We start from the raw sequence: 13,597 nt of genomic DNA, 5'->3' as shown, positions 1-13,597 counted from the left end.
AAAGGATTTAATTACTGAAAGGAGAATAGATAAAAAAGATAATGAGAAAGATCCGACTTGCAGATTAATTTAGCCTTTCCTTAACTTGGGGGGTTGGAGTGATTAATTTAATTTATTACTGCTTGTCATTACATCAAGCGTAGTATCTCGATGTTTCTTTATGAAATTCGCTAGGACTAAGTAAAACAAATACCATAGATTTATTAAAGATATCATGTTCATCATCATCCCATCGCCAGTAGCCCGTCCTCAGTAGTGGGTCCTTGAAGACGATGAAGCTTTAGGTATGCTATACCGGATCACACTAATATTATAAAAGCGAAAGTTTGTATGTGTGTGTGTGTGTGTGTGTGTGTGTGTGTGTGTGTGTGTGTGTGTGTGTGTGTGTGTGTGTGTGTGTGTGTGTGTGTGTGTGTGTGTGTGTGTGTGTGTGTGTGTGTATGTTTGTTACTCCTTCACGCTAAAACTACTGGACGGATTTGGCTGAAATTCAGAATGGAGATAGATAGTATCCTGGATTAGCTACTTTTTATCCCGGAAAATCAAAGAGTTCCCACGGGATTTCGAAAAACCTAAATCCACGCGGACGAAGTCGCTGGCGTCAGCTAGTATTAGATAAATCTTCTTGAGAAGATTATGGAAAGAGCGAATATAAAAATATTACGTAGTAAAATAAATAATATAAAGGCAGCGATATAAATGTTCCACTAGATGGGGCGCTTGATAGTAACATTTCCAACGAACATCGCTATCTGCACGCCTGTCAATAGTACCTAATCCGCTTTACACTCAGTCCGTTTAAAAATTAAACTTGAGCGATAACTATTTTTTTGTTTAATGCAGACACAAGTTAGCCCTTGACTGCAATCTCACCTGGTGGTAAGTGCTGATGCAGACTAAGCCAATGGAAGCGGGCTAACCTGGAAAGGGTATGGCAGTTTTTATTAAACCCCTTTGGTTTCTATATGGCATCGTACCGGAACGCTAAATCGCTTGGCACGGCTTTTGCCACAAGGGTGGTAACTAGTCACGGCCAAAGCCTCCCACGAGACAAAATTATTATTTATGTTATCATATTATTTGAGTAAGTAAAGGTCTGTTCTAACTTAACATCTTTGTACGTAAGGACTGCGTCTTAGGGCCGGCGCACATATGGCGGAGGCAGCGCAGAGAATTTTTCACAGTCAAAATATTATCGACATTGTTCTCATTGTAACAATATATAAAATCAATTGTGCATCCGTGCGGATACTCGCGCATCCGCGCGCAGTCCCGCGCGTGCTCGCGCATTCTCTGGTAGAAATTCGCGCAATGTGTCATGCGATTAGAAAACTTTGCGGGCATGCTCTGCGCTGCGCTCTGCCATATGTGCGCCGGCCCTTAAGAGGATTACGATTGGCAGGAGTACCGACATCGATGTTCGTTGGAACGTGTTGTTACTATGAAGCGTCGTATCTAGTGGAACATTTATGTCGTTATAAAGGTAATAACCGTCAACGCTGTCGCCGGGAAAATAAATAGCGGAGCGGTGCAAAAGTTTCGTTTAGCGGAAATCTTCGAAATCGGTGCAGTGTACAGCGGCGGCGAGCGCGGAGTGGTGAGTCTGATGATTAATCGCTCGAAGTTTAAGTGCACTTCCGGACTGTTGCCTTCTAAAACTTGCTGGCAGGATAAACAATTACCACTATCCATATTATAAATGCGGAAGCGTGTTTGTTTGTTGTTTTGTTGGTTTACTGCTTTGTTTGTCCTTTAATCACGCCGCAACGGAGCAAATTGACCTGATTTCTTACATGAATATAGTTGAAGACTTGGAATCCACGCGCACGAACGGAATCGCGGGCATCAGCTACTTACTTATACTTTCAAAGCTTAAAGAGACACTAGTCGCAAAATCAACTGCTTATCTGTATGATCATTAAGAGGGCTCTCTCCGTCACTCGTTTCATACAATCGTAGTTCCAATTTCATTCGAATATTAAGCAACCAAAGTCCATGAAATTTTGCAGACATATTCTAGAAACTAATATCAACCCCCCCCCCCCCCCACCCCTTACCTCAACCCCTCCCATCGCCGCAGTTTACCAACAGAAACATTTGAAATATGATCAATACAGGTTTATATATATTATCTACAAACAAAGTTAGTTTTGCCAAGGTTTTGCGGTTCGTTAACAAAAGTGATTCCTACCGTTTCACTTCGTAGTAGTACAGAACCCTCGGTGCGCGAGTCTAACTCGCACTTAGCCAGTTTTTGTAAGCCACATTGTAGTTGTACAATATCGATTGTCAAAATGAACGAGCTAACGCTATTACCCCTCGCGAGCTCCCGCTAAATGAATTTGCAATGTTTCCCGCTAACTTGTGAAAGCATTCATTAGCTCTCATTGTATGGGGCGCCTGTTTCACTCTGTTGTTCGACGTTGCTTTCATTGGTTAATGATACACGTGCATTGGTTACAGAATACGCGAATAACCGCCTCGTTGGTCTAGCTGGCTTTTTCGGCAGCAGGTCATGAGCTCTGATTTCTGTAAAAATATGTGGATATTTTTATTGATTTAAAGACTAGCGCTTAGCTGCAGTCAAACCTTGCTGGCAAGTGATGATACAGCCTAAGATAGAGCGGGCTCGCCTAGAAGATGCTTATTCACTCTTGACTTGTAGGTACTCATATTAAAATTGGAAGGGAAAATTGAAGCTGCTCCATAATCTAGCGGTTTGAATTAGAAACGAGTTACATGGATTTAAACACACAAATCTTTGAGCTAGTGTAACTTTGAAATACACATTTTTAGAGAAATCTGACCACAGACACAAATATTTATTTTTAACCCCCGACTCAAAAAGAGGAGTGTTATAAGTTTGACGTGTGTATCTGTCTGTGGCATCGTAGCTCTTAAACTAATGAACCGATTTTAATTTAGTTTTTTTGTTTGAAAGGTGGCTTGATCGAGAGTGTTCTTTGCTATAATCCAAGAAAATCGGTTCAGCCGTTTGAAAGTTATCAGCTCTTTTCTAGTTACTGCAACCTTCACTTGTCGAAGGTGTTATAAATTTCTAATTTACATTTGTTAAAAGTTTGATTGGTTAATATTCAAAATGAGAAGCAAACTACGTCTGTATAAGGATAGCGCTGGAGAACGGGCTAGGGTATTTTTTTAAAAATAAAGTTATGAGAGTGTTAATCGAAATTGTGATACGGATGCAACACAAGATCTTATATCATTCGGATAACACAGTGATAATACCCGGTGGACATAGGCCTGTTGCAAGGAATCGAAACTAGATCCGGTCGACTAAGGCCCAGAACTGAGAAATAGGCACGTCGCGTAGATGCATGTCAAGAGAGTAGGTACTCAGATCTATCGTACTATTACACTATCCTACTATTTATAAATGCTAAAGAGTGTTTATTGGCTGTTGGTTTGTTGGTTTGTCCTTCAATCACGTCGCAACAGAGCAATCAGATCGGCGTGATGTTTTGCACCGATATAGTTAAGGACCTGGAGAATGGCATAGGCTTTTTACTAGTATGTCGGAAAATCAAAGAGTTGCCACGGGATTTCAAAAACCTAAATCCACGTGGCATCCAGATTTTGACTAAATATATCCATGCAAACAATCACATCGATTCGCTACTCCGTCGTAAAGTGATTGACTGACAAACCAATAAACCAACGAACACACATTCGCATTTGTATTATGGGTATACGTGTTACCTACACAGTTAAAACGTAAAGTACTATCAATCATTTCTGCCAGCGGCAGGACTTTTAAAACTTTTGAAATAAATTCCGTAAAAACATACGTCGTAAAAACATATTTTTGTGTAAAGTATTACTTTCACACAAAAAAGGGTAGCCTGTCTGCTTTGGATAATGCATGATAATATATTTTAATACAAGTTAATTCCCCCGACTTCAATGTCCACTCTCCAGATCTTTAACAATATTATAATAAATAATAATATAATCTATGCAAAAAATCACTTCGATTAGTTGCTCCGTTGCAGACAACCCAACAAAGAAACACAGTTTCGCATTATGAGTAAAATATCTTCACCTATGTAATAAGAGATTCAATGACCTCTAGCGTCAGTCAGATGTTTTATTTGCAATATATTGTGAACTTTTATAATAAACAGGATTTGTTCTTCGTTCCTGCTAGTGTTCTGGTTACACCCTATACTGAAACTACACTTTTATCTACAGAAATCTGGTAAACCACAGATACAGACAATATCATATTAGTTTCTTGAACGTGTCTACAATATTAAATTGAATATGATTGGTTAAATTCAAATGAGAATCAAACTACGTTTGTATGGAGCACTGGGGAGCACGTTAGGGAGTCTTCTCTGAAGGCTTTGGACTGCTATAATTAGAAATATCGATCTGCGGTATTATTGTAATTAGTACGAATGCCGTCAAACCAGTGTATACTGCCTATAATCATCAAGGCACGCGTTTGATTGGATAGCTACTGTAGGCAGTTATTTTAATTACTGTTACATTATATGTTGTGATACTTACTAAATAAGTAATTAATAATTAGATTAGGTTCATCGATCTTTATTTTGAATGACAGACAGACAGACAGGCAGACAACGAAGTGATCCTATAAGGGTTTTTTTCCGGTTGAGGCATGGAACCTTAAAAATATATCATCTATATTTTAAAAATAAATTTTAGCTACATCTTTAAAATAATTCTTCGCCGGAATGCTACGAAATGTAGGTAAAATTTAATAACAAGTTTTTCTTTTGAAAAAACTGTCTGCCCACTGCCCACTCCTGTACCGGAGAAAGTATCTTGCTCTTCCGAAAAGTCGGCATTAATTACACAAAATGACTTGAAAATGTATTTTCACCTCGAGATGTTATTTAAATAGTGTGAGTAGGGTGGCCATAATACACAAACAACAGAAAAATTTTAAGTTCCATTAGTTCATTATTAAGAAGTTCATCAAACTCCTAGAATTCATTTAATATGGCTATTTTTTCATTCCAATTTTTAATATAAAATTTAATTTTCCATAACTCTAGGTGGTCAAAAACTGTACATATTATGACAGTCAGTCGTCCACTTTTTAATTTTCATAGTGGATTTTCGTAACATTTTAATTTTTTTATTATTTGTTGTTATAGCGGCAATAGAAATACATATTCTGTGAAAATTACAACTTTCTACCTATTACGGTTTATGAGATACAGCCCGCTGACAGACGGACGGACGGACGGGCAGACAGCGGAGGCTAAGTAATAGTGTCAGCACCCTTTGGATATATAACTCTAAACATGGTACATATCTACTAAGCTGGTAACCCTCGCTGGTAAAAGTGCTGTGTTTTATGAAATTTTACTTCTGAGTGATATAATACCCCAGTTCCACTGGACAAGTTTACTAACAAGTATAACAAGTCGTCGGAATTTGCTCGCCCTCCCTTATTTTCATAACGTTTCTTGCTAACTTGCAGCCTTCATACTAAGTGCATGCAAAGTTTAACAACTGGCCAACTTGTCTTGCTTTAGTACTTCACTGTGTTTTCGTTATTTGTTTCAAAAGATACTACGAACCATTACGTAAAATCTATACTAATAAATAAAATTGGAGTGTCTGTCTGTAATTTCGAAATAACTACCTCATATTAAGCTCATATGGTTATTTGAACGATACCATAACTGAATCACACGTTTTTAAAATTTTTGTCTGTCTGTCTGTCTGTCTGTCTGTCTGTTTGAAAAGGCTAATCTTTGGAACGGCTGAACCGATTTTGACGGGACTTTCACAGGCAAGTAAAGGATTGACCAGGGCGTAACATAGGCTACTTTTTTAACCGACTTTCAAAAAGGGAGTTGTGTTTTTCTACCTATGTACACCGAAATCTCCGAGATTTCTGAACCGATTTGCGTCATTTCTTTTTTAATCGATAGAGGAACTTTGTGACATTGTTTCATAAAAAATTTGGAGTCCAACTCCTCAATCCTGATGCTGCAGGGGATTTGACCAATCCACGCGGGCGAAGCTGCGGGCATCAGCTAGTATTAATTAAAGTAAGTATTTATTCTTACTTACTGCTAAGTACTTCGTAATCTAACTAAGATGCGGTACCGGGATGTTCTACGGCATCATGTTTTGCTTCGGTTTTGCGACGGGGTGTTCTGCTACGTCGTACTTTGCTAGGGTGCGGCGTTGGATATTCTATGGCATCGTACTTTGCTACGGTGGGACGCTGGGGTGTTCAACGGCATCATACTTTGCTACTATGTGGCGCTGGTCCGACACCGGGATGTTCTACGACATCATTCTTTGCCACGGTGCGGTGCTGGGGTGTTCTACGCCGTAGCAAAATTCGATGACGTAGAATCTACGGCATCCTAAGGCATCGTATTTTGTTACGGCGTAGGTTCTACGGTATCGTACTTTGCTACGATGTGGGGGGTGGGATGTTCTATGTCTTCGTACTTTGCTACGATGTGGTGCTGAGATGTTCTACGGCCTCTTACTTTTCTACGCTGTAGAGCTGGGAAGTTTTACAGCGTCGTACTTTGCTATAGTGTGACATGGGGATATTCTATAGCCATATATAGGGACGCCATATTAAAAAGGTAAAAAAGAAACTTTATCGACTTTATCCGTCTGAAATGTTGTCTTTACTGTCTCTTTTTGGTTTGTTACTCTCTCCAGTCAGTCCCTCACGACTGAGGACCGTGATATCAATCCTTAGTGTCTCCCAATCGGCTTGGCGGTACGATACGACTTTGCCCATAGGGCGCTTATTAGTGAGCGTTAAAACCTTAATCTATGTAAGTATCTTATATCAAAGAGTTCGTGGTAGCACCCTATTTAGTGAAGTTTATTAAGGCAGGTGTTCGCGGCACGCCTGCCTCACACCCCCGAGGCTGATTTTCACGTCGTCACATACTTAGCCGACATAAAACCGTTAATTTACCTATATTCGCCACCTCATTTTGCCTTAATAATATTCTATACCGACTTAACTTAAGTAATTTTGTACGCATATAAAAACGAACGCGTATGGATATAAAATTTTTGATCAAGAGGAAATTTGTATTCACAGAAAATTTTTCACCATCGTCATCTTTTCAATTTAACAATGCACTCTCTATTCCCTCATTCTCATAGTCCGATGGGATGGCAATTCGACAATCAGAGAGAGATACTAGATGATGCCCGTGACTTCGCACGCGTGAATTTAGAATTCAAAAATATCTTGTCGGAACTCTATGATGTAATGATGGGATAAAAGTAGACTAGGTACGTCCATCTCCAGGATGCACTTCGGTATACGAATTTTGTCAAAATCAGTTTAGCGGATGGATCGTGAAAAGCAAACTGTCAGAAAAACTGTCAAAATGTCAAAATTAAAAAACTTAGTAGTAGATTATTACGCAAGCTAAGACCAGCTTTTGTACCAAATTTTGTCAAAATCAGTTAACTGTTAAGCCGCCGTGAAAATGTAACAGACAGACAAATAGAGACACTTTCGCATATTTCGTATCAAGTATGGATATGGATAGTGCCTATGTGACAACGGTTTAGTGTAAAACATTAATGAAATAAAACTCCCGTATAAAACATTTTCATGCTCGCGCCGCGCGAATATTTCAATATTTATGAACGTTATAAAAATCCAATTTATACCAAATCGTATTAGAGCAATATTCATAAAATCTAGGCGTCACTCGGTTTACGATATACCTAATACTATAATATAATAATGAAAGCACAAAATTTCAATATATTGGAAATATCCATAACTATCTCCATACAATATCTGAAAAAACCTTAACAGGGCTCTCTCCGTCACTTACTCCATACAATCGTAGTTCCAATTTCATTTGAATATTAAGCAACCAAAGTCCATGACATTTTGCAGAGATATTCTAGAAACTAATATCTGTGCCTGTGGTGTTTTAGATTTTTCTAAAAATATGTAATTAGTTTTAAAATTACTTTTAAGAATTTTTAAGACCGCGTAACTTTGAAACCGAATATTTTAACAGAAATCTGGAAAACCACAGGCATAGATATTAGTTTCTAGAATATGTCTGCAAAATTTCATGGACTTTGGTTGCTTAATATTCAAATGAAATTGGAACTACGTTTGTATGGAGCGAGTGACGGAGAGAGCCCTCTTAAAGCCCGGTAAGTACGGGCTTGGAATACTAAACAGATCAGACACACCTTTTGAAATAGGTACTATACACAGAATTCTACATAAACATAATAGAAATGGTATCTTTAGTACTGTAATGTCCTGAGAATGACTTTTTAGCTAAATGACAGTAGATATCTTTTTAGGGTTCCATAAACCTTAAAAAACCGGAAAAGTGTGAGTCCGACTTGCGCACCGAGGGTTCCGTATTCGTGTATATTTTCCGTCATTTTTCGATAAATCAAAAAATATTGTGCATATAAATTAATGAAAATCTGTTTGAGAATGTACAAGTAAAGCCCTTAACATTATAGGATACCCCATTTGGTATAGCTGTTATTCTACTTTGAAACACTTTGAAAATTGAAAATACTACTAATTATTTGTTCATGAATACTTTTTTTGTGATGTAACCACAAATTCACGGTTTTCACATTTTTTCGCTTACTTGTGCTAGGTCTTTCTTGACAGACAGATAGAGAACGAAGTGATCCTATAAGGGTTCGTTTTACCTTTTGAGGTACGGAACACTTTAAGGGGACACTTTATACCTCCTCGTGTGTACAGAGGTGTCTAAACAGAGTTATGACCCGAGAGGCCATAGGAAATTGAAAACCCGTAGGAAATTGAAAGATCGGAAAAATGTATAAAAGGTAAGTATGTGATGAAGATTTAAACCTAACATTTTCATTCTTTGTAAGTTTTTGTTACAAATACGCGACCCAAACTAGGCCTAATCCATAGGGGACTTTACCAAAGAGCGCCACCACACCTGGTCCTCATAGGATCCTTTCTCATCCAGTCACTTCCCACCAGCAGCCTCTTTATATTGCCGGACCAACGTACTGGAAGGCGCACTAAAATATACAACAAAACGATATTTCTGCTTCGTGTACTTTTTATCCGAAGGAGGGTGTGTATATATGTATGTATGTCCGTTCCTGTGTTCGCTTGCAACTGTTCGACGCGACGGCTCAACCGATTTTGATTAATGATTAGATTCGTCTTGAAAGTGAAAGACAAAGAAATACTAGATGCAGTTCAAGCCGCAGTATTTTAAAAAAAAACTTTTTAAATGACTTATTCTTCTGGCATTTTCATTATAATTTTTGAGTTAATTCATAAAGGCAATACAGACACCATTTCTGTTTATTATTTAATTTTGTATATCCGGTAGAACACTCCTCATTCAACTTTATCGAAGCTGAATCGCGACTTAATGGAGCATGAAATGGAAGGTGAATATGATTTAATTGAAAATACTCACTTTACAAAATGACCATCATTAAAAACGTCGATCGCTTCATTCCGAACCGTTTAACCCTTTTATTATAAGGGTGGATTTATATTATACTCGTATGAGGAGAATGGGGTATAAATAGTTCAGATAATAAACCTCAATAGCTAACGTTAAGCCTCAATAGCTCAACGGTTATAGGAGTGGACTGAATTCCGAAAGGTCGGCGGTTCAAACCCCAGCCGTTGCACTATTGTCGTACCCACTCCTAGCACAAGCTTTATGCTTAATTGGAGGGGAAAGAGGAATGTTAGTATAACAATAAAACTTAAAGCTAGCCTTATCTAATTACTATACAAATCATGCCCGCGTGGAATGGTGCCAAGAATACTGGCTGCATATCCGCGTAGGACAGCCAGGCTGATCCGTTGCGCAAAAAATGAGCCAGCCCTTCTATCACCCGATGAGGCTATTAAACGCGGTGAAATGTCTCGTAATTTTTTTTTTTTAAATAAAATAATAAGTTAGTCATAATTAAAAATGGCTAATATTCTTTAAAAAAAAAGATAATTCACAAAGCCAACGAAATCGCGAACCGATGCGATGTAGCAACCATAAGCAACATTGCACATCACGAACAACTCACACAATCCCTAAATAGCATGAACCTGGACCAGCATAGCATCAGACGTAGTCGACAACATCGCTTCTCTTGGATGCTTCACGACGTGGCTTCTTGTGGATGTTATGAGACTGACTCGGAGGAGAGTATTGTAGTGACATATAATTACCTAATTGTAGCCTGTAGCATAGCATTGCATGAGGCGGTATACCTAGACTACTTACTATCCCGAAAAATCAAAGAGTTCCCACAACATTGTTACGAACCTAAATCCACGCGGACGAAACACAGGCATCATCTATAGTACCTCATAAATTTTATATGATTATCTTAGGAAAGCCATTCAATTTTGTGTATTGCGAGAAAATGCAAATGAGAAGTATTACAAAGAGCTATAAGTATGTCGCAGACTGCGTGGAACGGCGTTGGCACGTGTTACATCATGTTTATTGGGGCATCGTGGGACGTACAATTTTCTTAGGATTTGTTCAGAAATCATTATAATATTCCTTCCTTCCTAGCAACCCGGCCCCGGCTTCGCACGGGTGCTTGAAAATAAATTTCACCTAGTGGTAAGTGATGATGAAGATGGGAGCGGGCTAACCTAAAAGAGGGGGCTAGCCTAAGTATGCCAGCTTTTATTAATATCCCTTTAAATTGCCTTTTGCCTTCTGCTAGGTTGCCTGGTAGAGATTGCTCCAAGCAATAAGGCCGCCTTTGCAGACAATTGTTTTTTCTGTTTTCTTCTTTCTGTGTTGTGTTCCTTTATATGTGTTTTTGTGTGTAATAAAGTGTTCTATCTATCTATGTATCTATCTAAATTGCTTAGCGCTAAAGCTTTACCGTTAGGGTGGTAACTAGTCATCCCCTTTCACTTTTTCCAAAATTCCAAACCCTTGCCGAGAATTGAACCCAAGACCTCCTACTAATTAAACCACAGCACTTGCCACTGCGCCAGGGAGGCCATCAAACGATTCTGCCTTTAAAGCTTTAAAACTTTCAAGGCAGAATCTTACGTTCAAACTTTTATGAGTTTAATCTTGATTTTCATACGGGAATTTATTGCAGCAGTTCAACATTTTCAATAGCGAAGGAAATTGAAATAATTGGAAGCAACTTTGCGCTTTATTGAATGTTTATACCCACATTACCGGTAATTGTGTCATATTTAAAATAAAGAGCGCCAAAGTAACATACAATTAAATTCAGATATTGAAAGTGGACGTAAATGGGTTTTATAATTTATCGTCATTGTTGTTACAGTTTTCGAACAGTGCGCGTTGGCAGCATGGTGCCAGTAATTTGTGGATCCGAGACATGGTAAGAAGGCTCAGAGTGACTTGCGGGTAATTGAGAGAGCTATGCTTGGAGTTTCTCTAAAGGATCGAATCAGAAATGAGGAGTTCTGTAGGAGAACTAAAGTACCGACATTGGGTCATGAAGCTGAAGTGGCAAGGGGCAGAGCACATAGTTCGAACAACCGAAAAACTTTGGGGTCCCGAGGTGCTAGAATAGTGATCTATTCCTTTAGTCTCATAGTTCGCTGGGATGGCAATCCGACACAACCGGCGAGAAATCAGGCGCAGGATCGTGATTTGCGTGCTCTCCGAGGGGGAGGAGAACACCGCCAACTTTCTAACTCCAGCTTTTTGGTTCAACCCGGAATTCAAAGCTATGATCGCGTCCTCCAAACTCCTAACCACTAGACCTTCGAGGTGTAGGTTGAATATCTTGACAATAACAAGAACACTCATTTTTATTTTTTTATTTTTATTTATTATTATTTACATTTAAAATATACAGAGACTTTTTATTACAGTCAGCGCCACAAAAACCACAGTTGGTTTTACCGGGCACTGAGTTTATTAATTATAGCTATACAATAAAAATAAAATTATAGAAACCAGCATAATGACAAATTGGTAATGTAGATACATAGTATGATTCTCGAGAGGTCGCAACGTCGGGGAGGAAATTAAAACATGGTTTAAGGGGCAACGAATAGAACCTTAATTAAATTCTTTATTAAATTTAGAATCTGGTCAAGAAAGTTCCTGTGTATTTTTGTTTTTGTATATTAAATTATTTCGTTTATGAGATTTTTTCTTTATTATCTTGTTTATGTTTACTATCTCCAGTTAGTCTAGTTCGTTCAGAAACTTGTGGAAGATTTTCTTTTTTACAAGACACTTGAGGTATCTATACAATTATATCGTAGTGTTTTTTTTTGGTTTTTTAGGGTTCCGTATCTCCAAAGAAAAAAGGAACCTCTTTTCGGATTACTTCGTTGTTTGTCTGTCCGTAAGTCTAAAAGCAGCAGTCAAAATCCAGACCAAAAATTATAAGCTGATTCCATGATTTCATTCGCATCTAATACTTTGTACACCGTAAAATCAAAGCGCTCCTATGGATATTTTAAATAACCTAATCAACCTAATTCACGGTCGAAGTCGTGGACTTTATCTAGTTGCAAATATTTACGCACTATACCTACATAATATAAACGGTTCAAAATACCTGTTGCTGTAATCTGCTGCGGTGGGTTATAAAATAGCTGTTTCCCAGCGTGGGCGGGCAAGCTCGTAACTTGCGGTCTTGAAGACACCTGCGCCTCTGATTTCAAGCTTTTATTAAGTCCTACATAGAACATTTAAGAGCTCCTTGCCATAAATATACGGATAATTTAAATAAAAATGTTACAAGATCAAGAGTTGGCTATCCTGGCTAATCTAGATACCTGGCTATACTAAGTGGAGTCTATGTGTGTGTGTGTATGTGTGTGCGTGTGTGTTTGCGAGTGTGCGTACGTGCGTATAGGCGGGCAGATGGTTAGGAGGGCGGGCGGGCGGGCGGTCGTGCGTGCCTGCCTGCGTGCGTGCGTGTTTGTGTGCACATGCAGCAGTTCATACCAACTCTTTGATCGTCAGTCCATCTAGTGTGGGGTCTTCCAACTCTGCGTTTTTCTAACACCTTGGGGCCTCTATCAGTTGTTCGAACCGTGCCCATTACTAATTTAGCTTTGCAACCCGTTGACGGTTACTCTTATTCTGATTTTCTATGTGATTTGACCACGTAGTGAAATTCAACATAACTCTCTCCATCACTCGCTGAGTGACTTTGAGCCTGGGTTCTTATTCTAAGCTTTGAACTTCCTTTTAAGGCCCATACTTGGCTACCATGTCTTGGATGCGTAAATCACTGGCAAGTGGCAACATGCTGAGAACTGGCACTTGGTGTAAAATAAATTTTCGAAGTATTCTCGTCATCTTCACTAAACGACCAAACTGGAGGGCCTTATTATGAATTCACAAAAGTCCTTATCAAGTAATACGGATAACAAAACAAGTCTCGAACAAAGAGGCGACGTGGCTCTTCCCGGCCGGGGTATAACTTGTATAATTATCACAAGCACCATGTTTTGACTTGTTCAAGTTTGTTGTATTCTCAAATTTCCCCTGTTGCTCTAGTTGGGATACTTTTAATTAACTTTGACAAGGCGTTTTGATTAATGCTTAATTTTGTTAAGAGGAAAACCTATGCGAATGACATTGACGATTTC

General features: G+C 38.7%; 1 long non-coding RNA gene across 1 annotated transcript; it reads right to left on the bottom strand.

The window, feature by feature from the left end:
• Window positions 1-3,559: 3,559 nt before the first annotated feature.
• On the bottom strand, window positions 3,560-9,731 carry LOC123872351. Its single transcript, XR_006797464.1, has 3 exons — window positions 9,589-9,731; window positions 9,362-9,363; window positions 3,560-3,573 (listed from the first exon to the last, which is right to left on the bottom strand). It is a non-coding gene; the product is annotated as an uncharacterized LOC123872351 (long non-coding RNA).
• Between the last annotated feature and the right edge of the window lie 3,866 nt (window positions 9,732-13,597).

This window comes from Maniola jurtina, chromosome 2 (genome assembly GCF_905333055.1).
Source record: "Maniola jurtina chromosome 2, ilManJurt1.1, whole genome shotgun sequence".
Lineage (NCBI taxonomy): Eukaryota > Metazoa > Arthropoda > Insecta > Lepidoptera > Nymphalidae > Maniola > Maniola jurtina.
Note: the sequence above shows the minus strand (reverse complement) of the source record. Positions and strands in the feature narration are given on the sequence as shown.